Below are 13,836 nucleotides of genomic sequence, written 5' to 3' on the forward strand. Positions count from 1 at the left end.
GCTACTGGACCATCTTTGGATAAAGTCACCAAAGGCTGAAACCCAAGAGAATCTTCAGCCTTCACGTTAGCATCATTTGATTCTGTTGACTGCTCTCTTTTTGAATCGCTTCTCCTGTTGACTTCTGTGATGCCACATATTTTTGGTTTTCTTCCTGTGCCCTTGTCTGCTCCTTTGGGTCACCTGTACAGGTTTAGTCTTCTCCCACTTGCTAAAAGTTGTAGTTCTATCATTAGTCACTAGGGAAAGGCAGGTCAAAACCATGACAAAATAGTGCCATACACCTGTATTAAAATGGCTAAAACTAAATGGCTGTGGTGAAAGACTGACCATAGCAGGTACTGGTCCTAGGAGGATTGGGAGCAACTGGGACTCTTGTACATCACTGCTGGGGATGTAAAATGGTCTTCCCCTTTGCAGAGCAATTGGGCAGTTCCTTTAAAAGTTAAACATGTGCCTGCCCTATGATCCAGTCATTCTACTAGATATTTACAAGAGAAATTAGAGCGAGTCCTCACAAATACTTGTACCCAAATATTCACAGGTGCTTTATTTGTAGTAGCCCCAAAGTGAAAACAACCGGAATGTCCGTAACTTGGTGAGCCATATAAACAATGGATATTATTTGGCAATGAGAAGGCAGGAACTCTTGATACATGCGACTAACAACATGGGTGAAACTCAAAGCAATAGGCTGACTACAAGGAGCCAGACCGAAAAAGTCTACGTTGTGTAGGATTCTATTTATGTGCAGTCCTAGAAAGCGAAAACCAGGCTATAGTGACAGAAAGCAGATCAACGGTTGACTGGAGCGAGGCGGTGGGAGGGGTTACAAAGGCACAGCAGGTAACTTTGGAGGTGATGGGTATGTTCATGACCTTGATATATGGCAAACCTCATCCAAGTGTACACTTCCAAGGCGTGCAGCTTATTGTGTGTCCGTAACACCTCAAGACAGCTGTTAAAAATAGTACCCTTGGGGCTAGTCCTAGACTTCGAGACCAGTGCTCCTCTGTTACTCCACATGCCCAGGTTTTGTGGCCTTGCCTTTGGTCTCAGGTGGGATCACCATGTCCATCCCACCATGGCAAATACTAAAAACAGTTGCTCTGGAATAGAATCTCCACAGTTGTTTTCCATTCATTCTAAGATGGATGCTTTTTCATATTTTAGCATTTATTCAGTTGGAGTGCATTTTAAATTGACAAGTACTTAATAGAGTTTCCTTTCCCCCTTGAAAGCTCTTAAAACTACGGTGTGCCTTACAGTAATGGTGGAACCTGGACATAAATCACAGTGAAACTCTGTAATTATTTCTCAGAAAGCAACAGTACTTGGAATAAATGGTAGAAATTTCTCTTTCCCTTGGGTTGCATTCTTTCTGTTTTACACAGATACTGCGCAGAGAAGCCTCCAATATGTATTTTGTTGTTAACGGTATATTGTTTTTCCCCTTGTCTACTTTCCCGATAGAGTCTGGGAATTGAGTAATATGAGAATATAAAGCTATATCGAGATTTGTTCTGACAAGTTTCATATCACCGACGATACCTGGAGAAGAAAATTTGACCTTAAGAAAAATTACATGGAGAAATCCAGCTGCTATTATGAAAACCGTGCAGCACAGAGAAAATGATGCTTCGTCTATTGAGATACCTGTGTAATTTATGTCAACAGAAAGCCAATAACTTCATCATGATCTGAGAGGAAATCTCACTTGAGGGACCTTGGTCTCTCTTCTGACCTGCCAGAAGGAAGCACGCTGTATAAATTCTCAGCTCCAACGTCCCCGAAGAACTTTGGTGGGAGGCGGGGGTGGGGGACGACCTATGGCTCCTCGATGGCTGTCACTTCACGTCAGCCGTCACCGGAGGCTCCCAGGCATTTGACAGAGAGAGAAGATTTATGCAGGAGCATCACGGAAGGAGCTCTGGAAACAGAAAAAAATGATTTTAATGAGCATTCTTCCTGAGACCAAGGATGGCATCTGAAATTGACGTGTTGAAATTGATAATGTTTCTCCGACACATGGAGATTCATCTGGTCTTTTTTTTTTTTTTTTTTTAAATCGAATCTTAATGCAAGTTGCCTAATTAATCTTTTGACTCCAGTTTCTCTACCTGGATATAGCAGATATTTATATTAGTCTGAAACCACAGGCGTGCAAACATGATTGCATAATTTTATTTTCTGTCAAATGAGTTATTTTTTGACTGTAGACTCCCAGCTCTACTGTCTTGTTTTGAAATGCCAAGTCACGGGGAGCATCTTTTCGTGATCGGTTCCCTGGGGTTCCTATGGACACATCCACAGCCCACTCTGCTGCTTCCTTGCCACCCCAGGGCCCGGAGTCCTTTGTGTGACTGCCCATGGTCTTATCCCATGGTCACACTGATTCTCCTTCGAGGTTCTGATCCCTCACTGGGTCTCTACTTGGACCTCAAGGGTTCCCAGAGCCTACCGATCTCTCTCTGTTCCCTCAGCCTGGAAGAACCTCTTTGTATGTTTTTGGGGAGAACCCTCCTTCCTTTTCTCTCTGTGAACTCCTCTCTCCCTCCCTACACCCCCCATGGGTCCTCAGATCCTTCCCTGGGCAAAGCTGGGGGAAGGGAGAGGCGAATGAGGCGGAATCCCCCTCGGCCACCTTAAAAATCGTGGACTTTCTTTTTTGATTTAAAAACTGTTGCATTGAAATATTATTTAATCTTGGTTGCTACAGCTTATTTCTTTTCTGTCTTGCCATGGGCCCTGAAGCCCGCTTGAATTGAGGGGAAGAGAGGGGAAATGCAGGAAGGACAAACCATTAATTAATATCTCAAGACCTATCTAGCCACACAGAAGTGAGGTGTTGGGCTCTCGTGTCTGTCATTCTAATACGTGGAGAGGATGAGACTGCTGTTGATGGACAGACGTACAAAAGGAAGATTCCTGCTTCTTCATCCGCCTCGGTCATCGGCAGCAATTAAAATTGCCTTTCAGCTCAGATTCTGGCTGTGGAGACATGGCCAATTACAAAGCCTCAGGAGCTAGACAAGTCATAACAGAAATGATGGTGGCCCATGACCTGCTGGGCGTCTCTTAGTTTCATTTTCCTCATTTCTTTGAGGCTCAACTGCTCCCTTTCTGCCTGTGGCCCTGGGCTGCTCTGCACTTTTGTACTCATTAAAAAACAAAACCAAAAACACCTTTTCAAGAAGAGCCTCCATTCCCCAAAGTGCGATCAGCAAAGTTTGATTCTATTTTTATAAAAGGCCCAGCTTTTGCCCAATGGCACTCTTATCAAGTAGGGCTGCAGAGCCTTCCAATCGGAGGGTGATTCCTTGTGTTTCTTTCTTCAAACTTGACCTCAGGGGAAAAAAAAACCCAAGCCAGGGACAGCAACAGAAGGTTGTGAAAGTCAGCAGAGCTTGTCCCCTGCCTGGGATCAGAGGGGCCCCGCCTTTGTAACCTGGAGGCAGCTGCTTTCAAGCTGCCTGGCTTTTTCAGCCTCATAAAAATCATTCAAGGGCCCAACATCACTATTTTCTCCGCTCTGCCGACTCCCTTGAAAATGACAGGAGCGAATAAGCCAGTCAGAGAAAGACAAATGCCATATGAGTTCACTCATATTTGGAATCTAATGAACAAAATAAACTAGCAAAATAGAAATAGACTCGGAGAGAGAACAGACACTCAGAGAGAGAACAGTCCCCCAGCTATGTCTGATTGCCTGATGCTGGCGGAGGTCCCATGGTACTTGCGCTGTCCCTTTTGGAGGATGGTGAGTTGGGGTAGATTTTCTACAAGGAAAGGGTGGGGTTGGGCAGGAGATCATTGGTGTCTCTAGTGCCACCCCTACGTGCCACTTTCTGCTTGCTGCCCATTGCTCTGGGACATACTCTGGTAGCTTCCCTTCAAGGAAACATGATCCTGTTCTGATGATCTGACTCCCTGAGTTTCTCTGCTTTGGGTTCTGATGTTAACATATTGCTGAAGGCAACATATTGCTTTCCCCACACCAAGATTAAATATTAAACACTTTCCTATGTATGTCCTTATTAAACATTTAGAGTAAATGTTTCATCCATCCAGAATTTATTTTGTGCAAGGAGTTAGGGAATTCAGTTTTATGCCCCCCCGCACCCCCTCGCAAGTGGGTAGCTAGTTATACTGAAATATATATTTTTTTACTTTAATTTTTAAATTTTACTTATTTTTTTAAATTTACCTTTATTGTTGAGAGTATTACAGGTGTCTCATTCCCCCCCCCCCAATTGACCCCCTCTACTTTGCTCCCACCCCCTCCCCAGGCCTTCATCCCGTTATTGACTGTGTCCATGGGTTATGCATATGTGCATATAACTTCTTTGGTTAATCTCTTCCCACCCTCCACCCCCCCTTCCCTCTGAAATATGATTGTCTGTTGCTTGTGTCAGTGTCCCTGGATCTATTTAGTTGATCAGATTCTTTTGTTCATTAGCTTCTTCTTAAAGAAGACCCTTCAACTTTTCCTGTAGTGCTGGTCTGGTGGTGATGAACTCCTTTAGCTTTTTCTTATCTGTGAAGCTCTTTATTTGACCTTCAATTCTAAATGATAGCTCTGCTGGGTAGAGCAATCTTGGTTGAAGTTCCATGTTTTTCATCACTTTGAATATTTCTTGCCACTCCCTTCTGGCCTGCAAGGTTTCTGTTGAGAAATCAGCTGACAGTCATATGGGTGCTCCCTTGTAGGTAACTAATTGCTTTTCTCTTGCTGCTTTTAAGATTCTCTCTTTGTCTTTAACCTCTGGCATATAATTATGATGTGTCTTGGTGTGGGCCTCTTTGGGTTCCTCTTGTTTGGGACTCTCTGTGCTTCCTGGACTTGTAAGTCTATTTCTTTCCCCAGGTAGGGGAAGTTTTCTGTAATTATTTTTTCAAATAAGTTTTCAATTTCTTGGTCTCTTTCTTCCCCTTCTGGCACCCCAATAATACGCATGGTGGGCCTCTTGAAGTTGTCCCAGAGGCTCCTTATACTATCTTCATATTTCTGGATTCTTTTTTCTTTTTGCTCTTCTGGTTGGGTGTTTTTTGTTTCCTCATATTCCAAATTGCTGATTTGAGTCTCAGTGTCCTCTACTCTACTGTTGATTCCCTGTAAATTATTCTTCATTTCAGTTCGTGCAGGCTTCATTTCAATTTGGTACTTTATTATGTTATCGATTTTCTCAGTTATTTCCCTAATAGTATGCATAAACATCCTTATAAACAAAATCCCGAACTCTGTATCTGTTACCTTGCTTGGATCTATTTCATTTAGTTCCTCTTCTAGAGATTTCTCCTGTTCTTTCCTTTGTGACATGTTTCTTTGCCTCCACATTTCGGCTGCTTCCAGGTGTTTGTTTCTATGTATTAGGTAGAGCTTCTATGTCTCCTGGAATTTGTAGAGTGGCTTTGTGTAGTAGGTGCCCTGTAGGGCCCAGTGGCTCAGCCTCCCCGGTCACCTGAGCTGGGCCTTCCAGGCGCTCCCCTGTGTGGGCTGTGTGCACTGACCTGTTGCAGTTGAGCCTTGGTTGCTGTTGGCGTCACTGGGAGGAATTGACCCCCAGGCCAATTGGCTGTGAGGACCAGCTGCAACTACAGCCAGAGAGCTGCTGTGCTGGAGACACCCCTATGGGGCAGGATTTACTTCAGTGGGGCTTTGGTGTTCACCAAGTGCGTCCCTTGAGTGTGTCACTCGTGGATGTGGAAGGGTTGTAATCCAGCGTGGTCGAGTCTGACCACCAGGTGCACTATCTCTGGGGCCTCCCGGGAGGTGCAGAGTCAGCCTGTGCCAGTGCCTTGCCCAGGGCCCCCAGCATGAGCTACACGCAAACCGCAGTTGGCTGCTACTTGTGCTGGGCTTGGAGGTGCCCAGGAGAGGCCAAGCTATGAGCCAATGCAGCTGCCCCTAGAGCCAGGCCTGGGGCCACTTATCAAGCTGTGTGGGGCGCAGTACTGCTTGTTTGAGAGATTTTAGGAAAGTCCTAAGCATGAGGCTCCAGAGGCCACTTGCACAGAAAAGCCCCTGGAAATGGCCTGGGTGAGCTGCAGGTGGGGAGGGCGGGGCCTCCGGGAATCACGGGGCGGGGCCAAAGGCGTGAGTCAGGTGCTGGCGACTCAAATATGGCGCCTGCCTGCCGGCTGTGTGCGGGGAGGACTCGCCACAGGAGCCATGGCCTCCGCCAGCCCTCTGTCGGGGAGGAAGCCGCCCTCCTCCTCTCGCCCGGGTCTCAGGCAGGTTAGTTCCTCCCGAGTGTCCCGGGTCCTTTCAGGCCACTGCCCGGCGCTGGGCTCAGAGGGAGCGTCCGAGTGAGTCCGTGCCGGGCCCTTTAGAGGAGCTGCCGGGGCTCCCGCAGCCTCCGCCACCCTCAGCCACAGTCCCCGCTGGTTTCACAGGCCGAAGCTGTGGGGATGTTTCTTCCCGGCCCTGGAGGCCTGGGCTGGGGGCCTGCTGTGGGGCTGGGACCCCTCGCTCCTTCGGGAAACCCCCACCGCTGAGATTCCCTCCGGGGTTTAAGCCTCGGTACCGGCTGTGGGCCCAGGGCCACGTCTCCGTGCTCCGGCTCCGATCCGCCCGCGTCTCCGCCCCTCCTACCGCTCTCGATGCTCCTTCAGTTCCCTGGCTGTGGGGCTTCTGTTCAGCCGGATCTCAGGAGGCTCTGAGTGACGGTGGTTCTGGATTTTAGTTGTAATTTTGGTGTGGTTGCGGGAGGCGGCGGGCGCAGCTGTTACCTACACCGCCATCTTGTTTCTCTCCCCTGAAATATTTTTTACATCCATTTCTTTTACATTTTAAAGAATACCTTACTTATTATATACTCAGTTTTCTCATGCATTGTCTGTATCTAGATTGTATTAACCCATGTGCCAGAGCCACCATATTTTAATTACTCCAGCTGTCCCCTCACCAACCAGCCCAACCACCCACATGTACCATGTACCACGCACCACGCACCACGCACCACGCAGGGCCCCGGTACCATGCAGCTCACTCCCCACATGCAAGAGGGCCCCATTCCATCGCGCCTTGGCAGCAGGTTAAAGGCCATTCCTGTGAGATTTAGCTTTTGGTTGACTGCAACACCACTCACCCCCATCTCTAGCCACTTTGGTTTGGAGCCGATGGGGTCCTGGGGTTTAATTACTTATTTTCCAATTGGGTCACCCTTCTTAGAAGCTCAGTCAGTGGTGAAAAGGCTGACACTTCTTCTGACCCTTCGTTTGCAATCTCAATTTTTAAAATTTCAGGCATGTGGTTGCTACCCTCTCTGGTTTCCTGTTATGATTGAGAATTTTTGCCCCCAAGGTCATTTAGTTATTTTTGATGGAGATTTCCGAAGTAAAAGACAGGAATAAAATGCATTGACTTAATTACCACTTGGATTGGAGGTTCTATAATTTTTTAGGGGAGTAATGGGGATATAAATGATCCCTTTCCCTAAAGGCAGTGTTTCTAAAATATGGTTCTGTAACAGATTGCATGATTTGTCCACAACTTTACGAAATAATCTTCACCAATGCAATGAGATGGACGATGCTTTGCTTCTACGACATGGTCTTTGCATTGAAAATATGCTCCCTACTGTCCTGTCTCAGATTTTGATGGGTTAGGTGTGCTTAGACCATTGGGAGCCCCGTGGTGACTCAATTCTCTACAGTTTTCCACAGTCACTATGGAACTCACAACTGAGTTCTTTGATTTCTGCTTATTATAAATGCTTCCTGAAAAGTTAGTTCACCTCTGCTCTGTTTCATGAACATGCCACAGTTAAAACAGCAGTACCTCCTTGTCATATTCTAACAAATGCAAAATGAAGGAAGTCCTGGAATCTGGTTTGATGGCTTTCCTTTCCTTCATTGTTCTGATGATCTGGCATCTGTTTGTATTGAGTTTTTTAGGTTATCATAAAAATGAAAACACGTACAAAAACAGCTCACAAATCGTGGAGAGCACTTCGGATCCTCAGCATACTCATCTAGTGTGAGACCCACCACATTAAAGCACTTTGTCTTGGTGGTGTTGGAGGGAAATAAACAAACCAGACTTTTCATAGTCTGGGCAGCAGGTGGTGCTGTTGACACTTGGAATCACAAGGGCCCCCCCCACTGCAGTAAGTGCGAGATGTGTTGGTCAGCTCTGGATATAGTTTGCTGGTGTTGTATTGCAATGTGTTTGCTGTTTTTTAATCTTTTAAAAACACCCCCTCTACAATGACCTTATCTGGGCCGAGTCAGCCAAGTTTAGCCCAATGCAGCCCAGGCAGGTGACTGGGCTGTGGTTTGGTCCCTGCTCTACATTCTGTTTTGTTCTAGGCCGTGGAAGCAGTGCTGGTCCCAGCCCAGGAGCTGGTGGTTTGCTGGGAGACTTTCATACCCCCTCGCTGGATGCAGGCAGTTAGTTGGCTTCTCCAAGCTGATTTACTCCAGAACTCACACCTGTAGGCTGGTGGGTTCATTCTAGTGCTAAGACGTGGGGGAGACCTTTGTGCTCTGGTCCTTGACTTGTCAGTCTAAGGAGTCTCTAAAAGGGCATTCGTGGTGATTTTACCCTTAGCAGCATGGAAATCAGCATGCATTTCTCGTCAATGGCGTGGAGGCCATAAGGCACTTAAGGTTCAGTTTGCTGTGTGGTCTCCACTACTCTAAGCCTTGTTTTTCTACCTAGCAACTTGGAGGAGCAGCATCTTCTTAAGGATGGTCATTTACAGGATGAATTACAATGACAGTCACCTGAGTGCTTCTGGTTAGCTAAGATACAGATGCAGAGATAAACCTTGTTCATCTTACTCCTTTTACAGCTGAACATCTAGTGCCCAGGGAGGGCACATAAACTTGCTTAAGGAAGCACCGTGGATGGCAATAGAGCTTAGATCTTTTCGCCCCTAATCCAGTGGGGGGAAAAACCTGCTAATGAATGTTTTCCCACCATAGAGCCAGTTCTGTATGCTGCCACTCCAGCACTGTCGGGGGCTGCTAACCTGGGTCTGTCTCGCCCGGGTGATTCCTAGTCTTGAGAATGGTTGAGCACAGACTCTAGAATGAGAATGTCATACTGTATATTCAGTCTTCATTAACCTAACCCAAACCTGGGGTGTCCCAAAGTGTGGAAGCATCACCTTTTACAGATCGAAGATGTCTTTGATGACATATGTATTTGTCTGTGTTTCCAGATTTTACGAACACTCATAGCAAGTATTGCCTTTTTTTTTTTTTTTTTAAAGTTGAAGGCTATTTAACATACAATAAAATGCACTGATCTTAAGTGTTCAGCTCAATGAGTTTTGACAATCAAGTAATTGCTTTTTGAGAACAAAACTGACTATAGATCTAAGTCTTATGAGGGATGGAGTAACATAATTTGTATCTGAGGGAAAGAAAATCTCTCTGTTAAGGCCTGTCTGGAGAGGGAGGAAGGCTGGCATCTCAGAGACCCTGCCAGTTCTCCTGGGTGGGGTTGCTACCCTCTCTGGTTTCCTGTTATGTTCTCCACAGAGGGGGAAACCCTGATTGTGCTTCCTGGGGTATTTACTGGACTTCCCACAGCTGTGGGAGAGGATGCTCAGGCCAATTTTATTGAGATTTTAAAGGATAAGAGAACAGCCCAGCTGGCATGGCTCAGTGGTTGAGCGTCAACCTAGGACCCAGGAGATTGTGGTTCGATTTCCAGTTGGGGCACATGCCTGGGATGTGGGCTCCATCCCCAGTAGGGGGCGTGCAGGAGGCAGCCGATCAGTGACTCATCATTGATGTTTCTATCGCTCTCTCTCCCTCTCCCTCCCTCTCTCTGAAGTCAATAAAGATATATTTAAAAAAAAAAAAAAAAGACAAGGGAACACATAGGAGCTGGACTTGTGAATCACAGGCTCTGTTTGGTGCTTCCAGGGGCTCCTCACTAATGATCTGAGAGCCACGTTTCACCAACATGGTCAAACACCAGGCCTGCCTATGTCCACTGCAGGGACTGTGTGTGGCTCCAGGCTTTAAATGGTTGGGTTTTAATTTCTTACTTCTGGGTCTTTGTCTTCGGTCTCTATTTTCTATTTCCTCCTGAGTCCCTCTAATTCTAGTGGCAGGTGTCTGTAAGGTCTGTTCCTGCCCATATGGCTGGGGTGCTGTGAATCTGAGACTAACCTGGGCTGCAGGCAGGATCACCCTTCTTTGTTTTCTAATGCTGTAGCCTTATCCTGCAGTGTTGACAGGAAACTTCACCTCAGGTATTACTGTGGGCATCTCTCCACCCTGGGGTTGTGCCAAGGTCCTGGGGTCATTCCAGAGATTAAGCAGTCATGGGTCCACACCGGTTAAAGCTGAGACACACCTTTTGTCTCAGCCACTTGGACCTGTTCAGGTTCAGCTTGGAGCACCAGAATTTTTCATGAGGCTGGGAGTTTTGGGTCATTTGGTCTAGTCTCTTGACCCTAGTATCTCCTTGAGGCCTTGTAACCACTCCTGGAGTGCTATCCTCATGATTCATGGACTCAAAGTCACTCCCAACATCATAGACACAGAACTCACAGATATTCCCAGCCCTGCACACTCTCCTCTCTCCACTCTACCTCTGAGACACCCCATATTTCCTCATCAGGGAGCCATTACAGGGGACAGAAGAAAGATAAGCTTCGAACTTCCGGGCGCTTCTGCATCCTGTTCTGCAAAACATACCCCGAGGCAAAGAATTACACAGGCTACTTGCATGAAATCTGAGGAGATAAAAATAGCACCTAACAAGCCATACATCTCAAAAAAGCATTCTGCCCAAAGTTTACAATCCCCTGCTTTGCTTCGGATGCTTCGGAATTCTCTCTCTTGCTCACCTTTCCAGAATGCTCTAAGCCCCCTTTGTCTCCTGTGATTTCTCTGGCTCGATCAGGATTATCACAGCAGGAGCTCTAGTGACTATTTTTACCTGGAAATAGTTACTTCCTGTACTGGGTTGAGCTGAAAGGACACATCCTGGCCGCAATGTTAGTCATATCTGTTTGGGAGAATTAATGTTCAGTTACCCCACCCCTACTCTTGTTTGCAGTAGGATTTTTGGGGCGAGCTGGATATTGTCTTCTCATGCATTTAAACACTGAGATGAACATTAATTTGAAAGAGGGTTGGAGAAGGTAAAAAGAGGCTCTCAGTTGTGCCACTGCCTGCTGAATAACTTGGCAGTCATAGATACTCCTTCTGGGTGGAGGACAGCAAGGTAAGGTGACCCCGCTGTCCCAGGGGCAGCTGGGTGAGGCTCTCCCTGTCCTCATTTCCTGCCCTTTCCAAGTCACTGAGGGGGAGCACATGTGGGGACACCCACACCCAGAGCTGCGTTCCACCGTGGCTGGCACAGTCCAACACTGCTTCTGGCTGATTCGATGTCTAATGCACCCCAGCAAAGGAGTAAATTGCTTTATTCCAAATTGAACTGGGGTTTGGCGAAATTTTCCTTCTCATGCTCATTCCTGGGACCAGAAAAATCTTGACAGTTAAACGAAAGTGAGCAGGTGGAAGAAAGAATGAAAGGCAAAGGGAAACTTTGGCTTTTCTGAACCCTTTTGGTTGAGATTTCGTTGGCGCCTTTAGGCTCCGCAGGCTGGCACACCCTCAGGGAACCACCAGATGGCACTGATAGCATCGAAATGTTCGGCGTCTCAGAGGCAAGGCCCAGGTTATCAGGAAATCTGACCTTGTCTCCAGGGCACTGTGGTCCCCGCCTGGGGAGCTTAGCTTTCTGATCAGGGAGTGACCTGAGTTTCACAAGGCCTGGCTCCTGCTTCCTGATCCTGTACCCGAGGGATCTGAGTTGTATTGGCTTCTGATAAATGCTTTCCGCGACAATCTGGATTCTGTATCTTTCTCATTTTCTGCCCTGCTAGGTTTCAGTCTCTCAAAATGGGGTATTGCTGTCTGACAAGATAAGGGTTGTGCCACTGAAACAAGATGTTCTTGCTCATGGCAGTGAAAGCTTCACGGATACGCTCTAAAGTGTGCAGCCCTGCCGCCGCCCCTCACCTCATCTGCCTGACTTAGTTTCACCCCATTCCGGAGGTCAGGGTGAGAAACCTCGCCGGCGATGGGCTGGATCTCAGACAAAGGATGGGGGACGGGGGTGAGCTGAGGCTGTTAGGCAGTCAGAGGATGGATTGTTAATAGGCAAAGGCTCAGATGCCAAGTGATGCTGAAGGATGGGGAGAGGCTGTGGGAGGGGCTTGTGCACACACTTTTACAACAGGTAAAAGGGGTACTTTTACACTTTGATAAGATCAATGTTGCTATTGATGCTATAAAAGACTGAAAACAATGTCCTAAACTACTTGAAATGTCCTGATTCATCAGATGGGCAACTCCAGCTGTGGGGAGCATGTTTTCCAGGATGAACCCGGACACAAGCTGAGCAGCACTGGCTAGACCAGAGTCTCTGATGGATGGTGGGCTTGGGCATGGGGTCCGCTGGGGGCTGTGGACACACTTGAGGGTGCAAAGCAGTCTGGGTTCATTTCTGCCCAAATTTTGTCTGTGAGAAAGTTTGTTAGAGTTTGAATGTCAGTTCTGGGGACAGCTAACTGGCTCTCGCTACACAGCTAACAGCCCTAATTCCGGGCTTAGGGAAGCAATACATGCTTAGGGCTGCTTAGTCTAAGGTTGCCTGGAACCAGATGTCATGAAGGGGAGATAAGATCTCAGGCTGAAATGTTCAAATTCTGCAAATTTTCCCCCCTAATAACAGAGTTGCTGACAGTTGCGAGGCCTATACCACTCTAACCTTTAAAAATTTTTAAGGGTCAGCCAACATTTTAAAATCAGAATGAAATTGTGTTAAATATCCCAAGACACATTATTGGTTATGATGTCAGAAATGCAAGTCTCATATGTTGAGGAAGATCAATTTGTTTTGAAAAGAAATTCTCTTTCTATGATGTAAATGTGTTTTTCATCTCTGCATACATCTCTGCCTCATGTTCCCCCCATAAGATTTCATCTGAAGAAGAAAAGGGTTCCACCACTAGGAGTTTGCAAACCACTGCTTCCCGGGATTCAGCACATCCCTCAAGATGGTCTGTAGTTGCATATAATCCCCAAGCCCCATTCGGCTACTTGATAAAGTGAGAAATAGGACTTAACACATTCTCTTTTGTTCTCATGATCGTAGAAATACATCCAGAAAAGATTTAAACACTGTGGTTGTTTTTAACATTGAGAAAACGGCTGTATGACCCCAGTTCAATGTTTCTGCCTTTGTAAAATGAGGATTGTCTCGATAGTATGATGTGTGATGGATGCACCACACTCCTTGGGCCACCTGGTACCCACACATCTTGGGTAGACAGTTCCACAGCATCAGAGCCCCACAGTGAGCACATCGAGAGCACAGCTCCAGATGCCTACTTTGCTGTCCCTCAGAGTCCTCTGATAGCTGTGGAAGGTTGATCACCCTCACGCAGGCACGACCCAAAAATGCAGAGGAGTTCATGCCCGAGAGACTGGGAGACCCCTGCTAATTCTTTAGTCTCTCCAGCCTCTGGTGGTACAATCCTGAGATGCCATGGTGTCCACAGTGCTCTCAATGCTAATCCCAGTTGCCCACAATGCTAATGAACTATGAATACACCTTTCATTGGTGTCATTTCCGTCAGCCAAGGACCCCAGCACCTCACCTGAAGTCAAGCAAAGTGAGGCTGATTTGTTCGCCGCAACAGGAGAACACAACCATGGCCAGCTGTAAGAAAGACTTAAGGGAAGCTTTTTTTAAAAAATAGGGCGTGGACTTGTGCTGCATGATTTTTAAATGGATTGTGGGAAGTAAGTTTTTTTTTTTTTTAATTGGATGCTAAATTGGGGGCAATGTGATGACTG

Source organism: Miniopterus natalensis, chromosome 15 (genome assembly GCF_054644295.1).
Source record: "Miniopterus natalensis isolate mMinNat1 chromosome 15, mMinNat1.hap1, whole genome shotgun sequence".
NCBI classification, from domain to species: Eukaryota; Metazoa; Chordata; class Mammalia; order Chiroptera; family Miniopteridae; genus Miniopterus; species Miniopterus natalensis.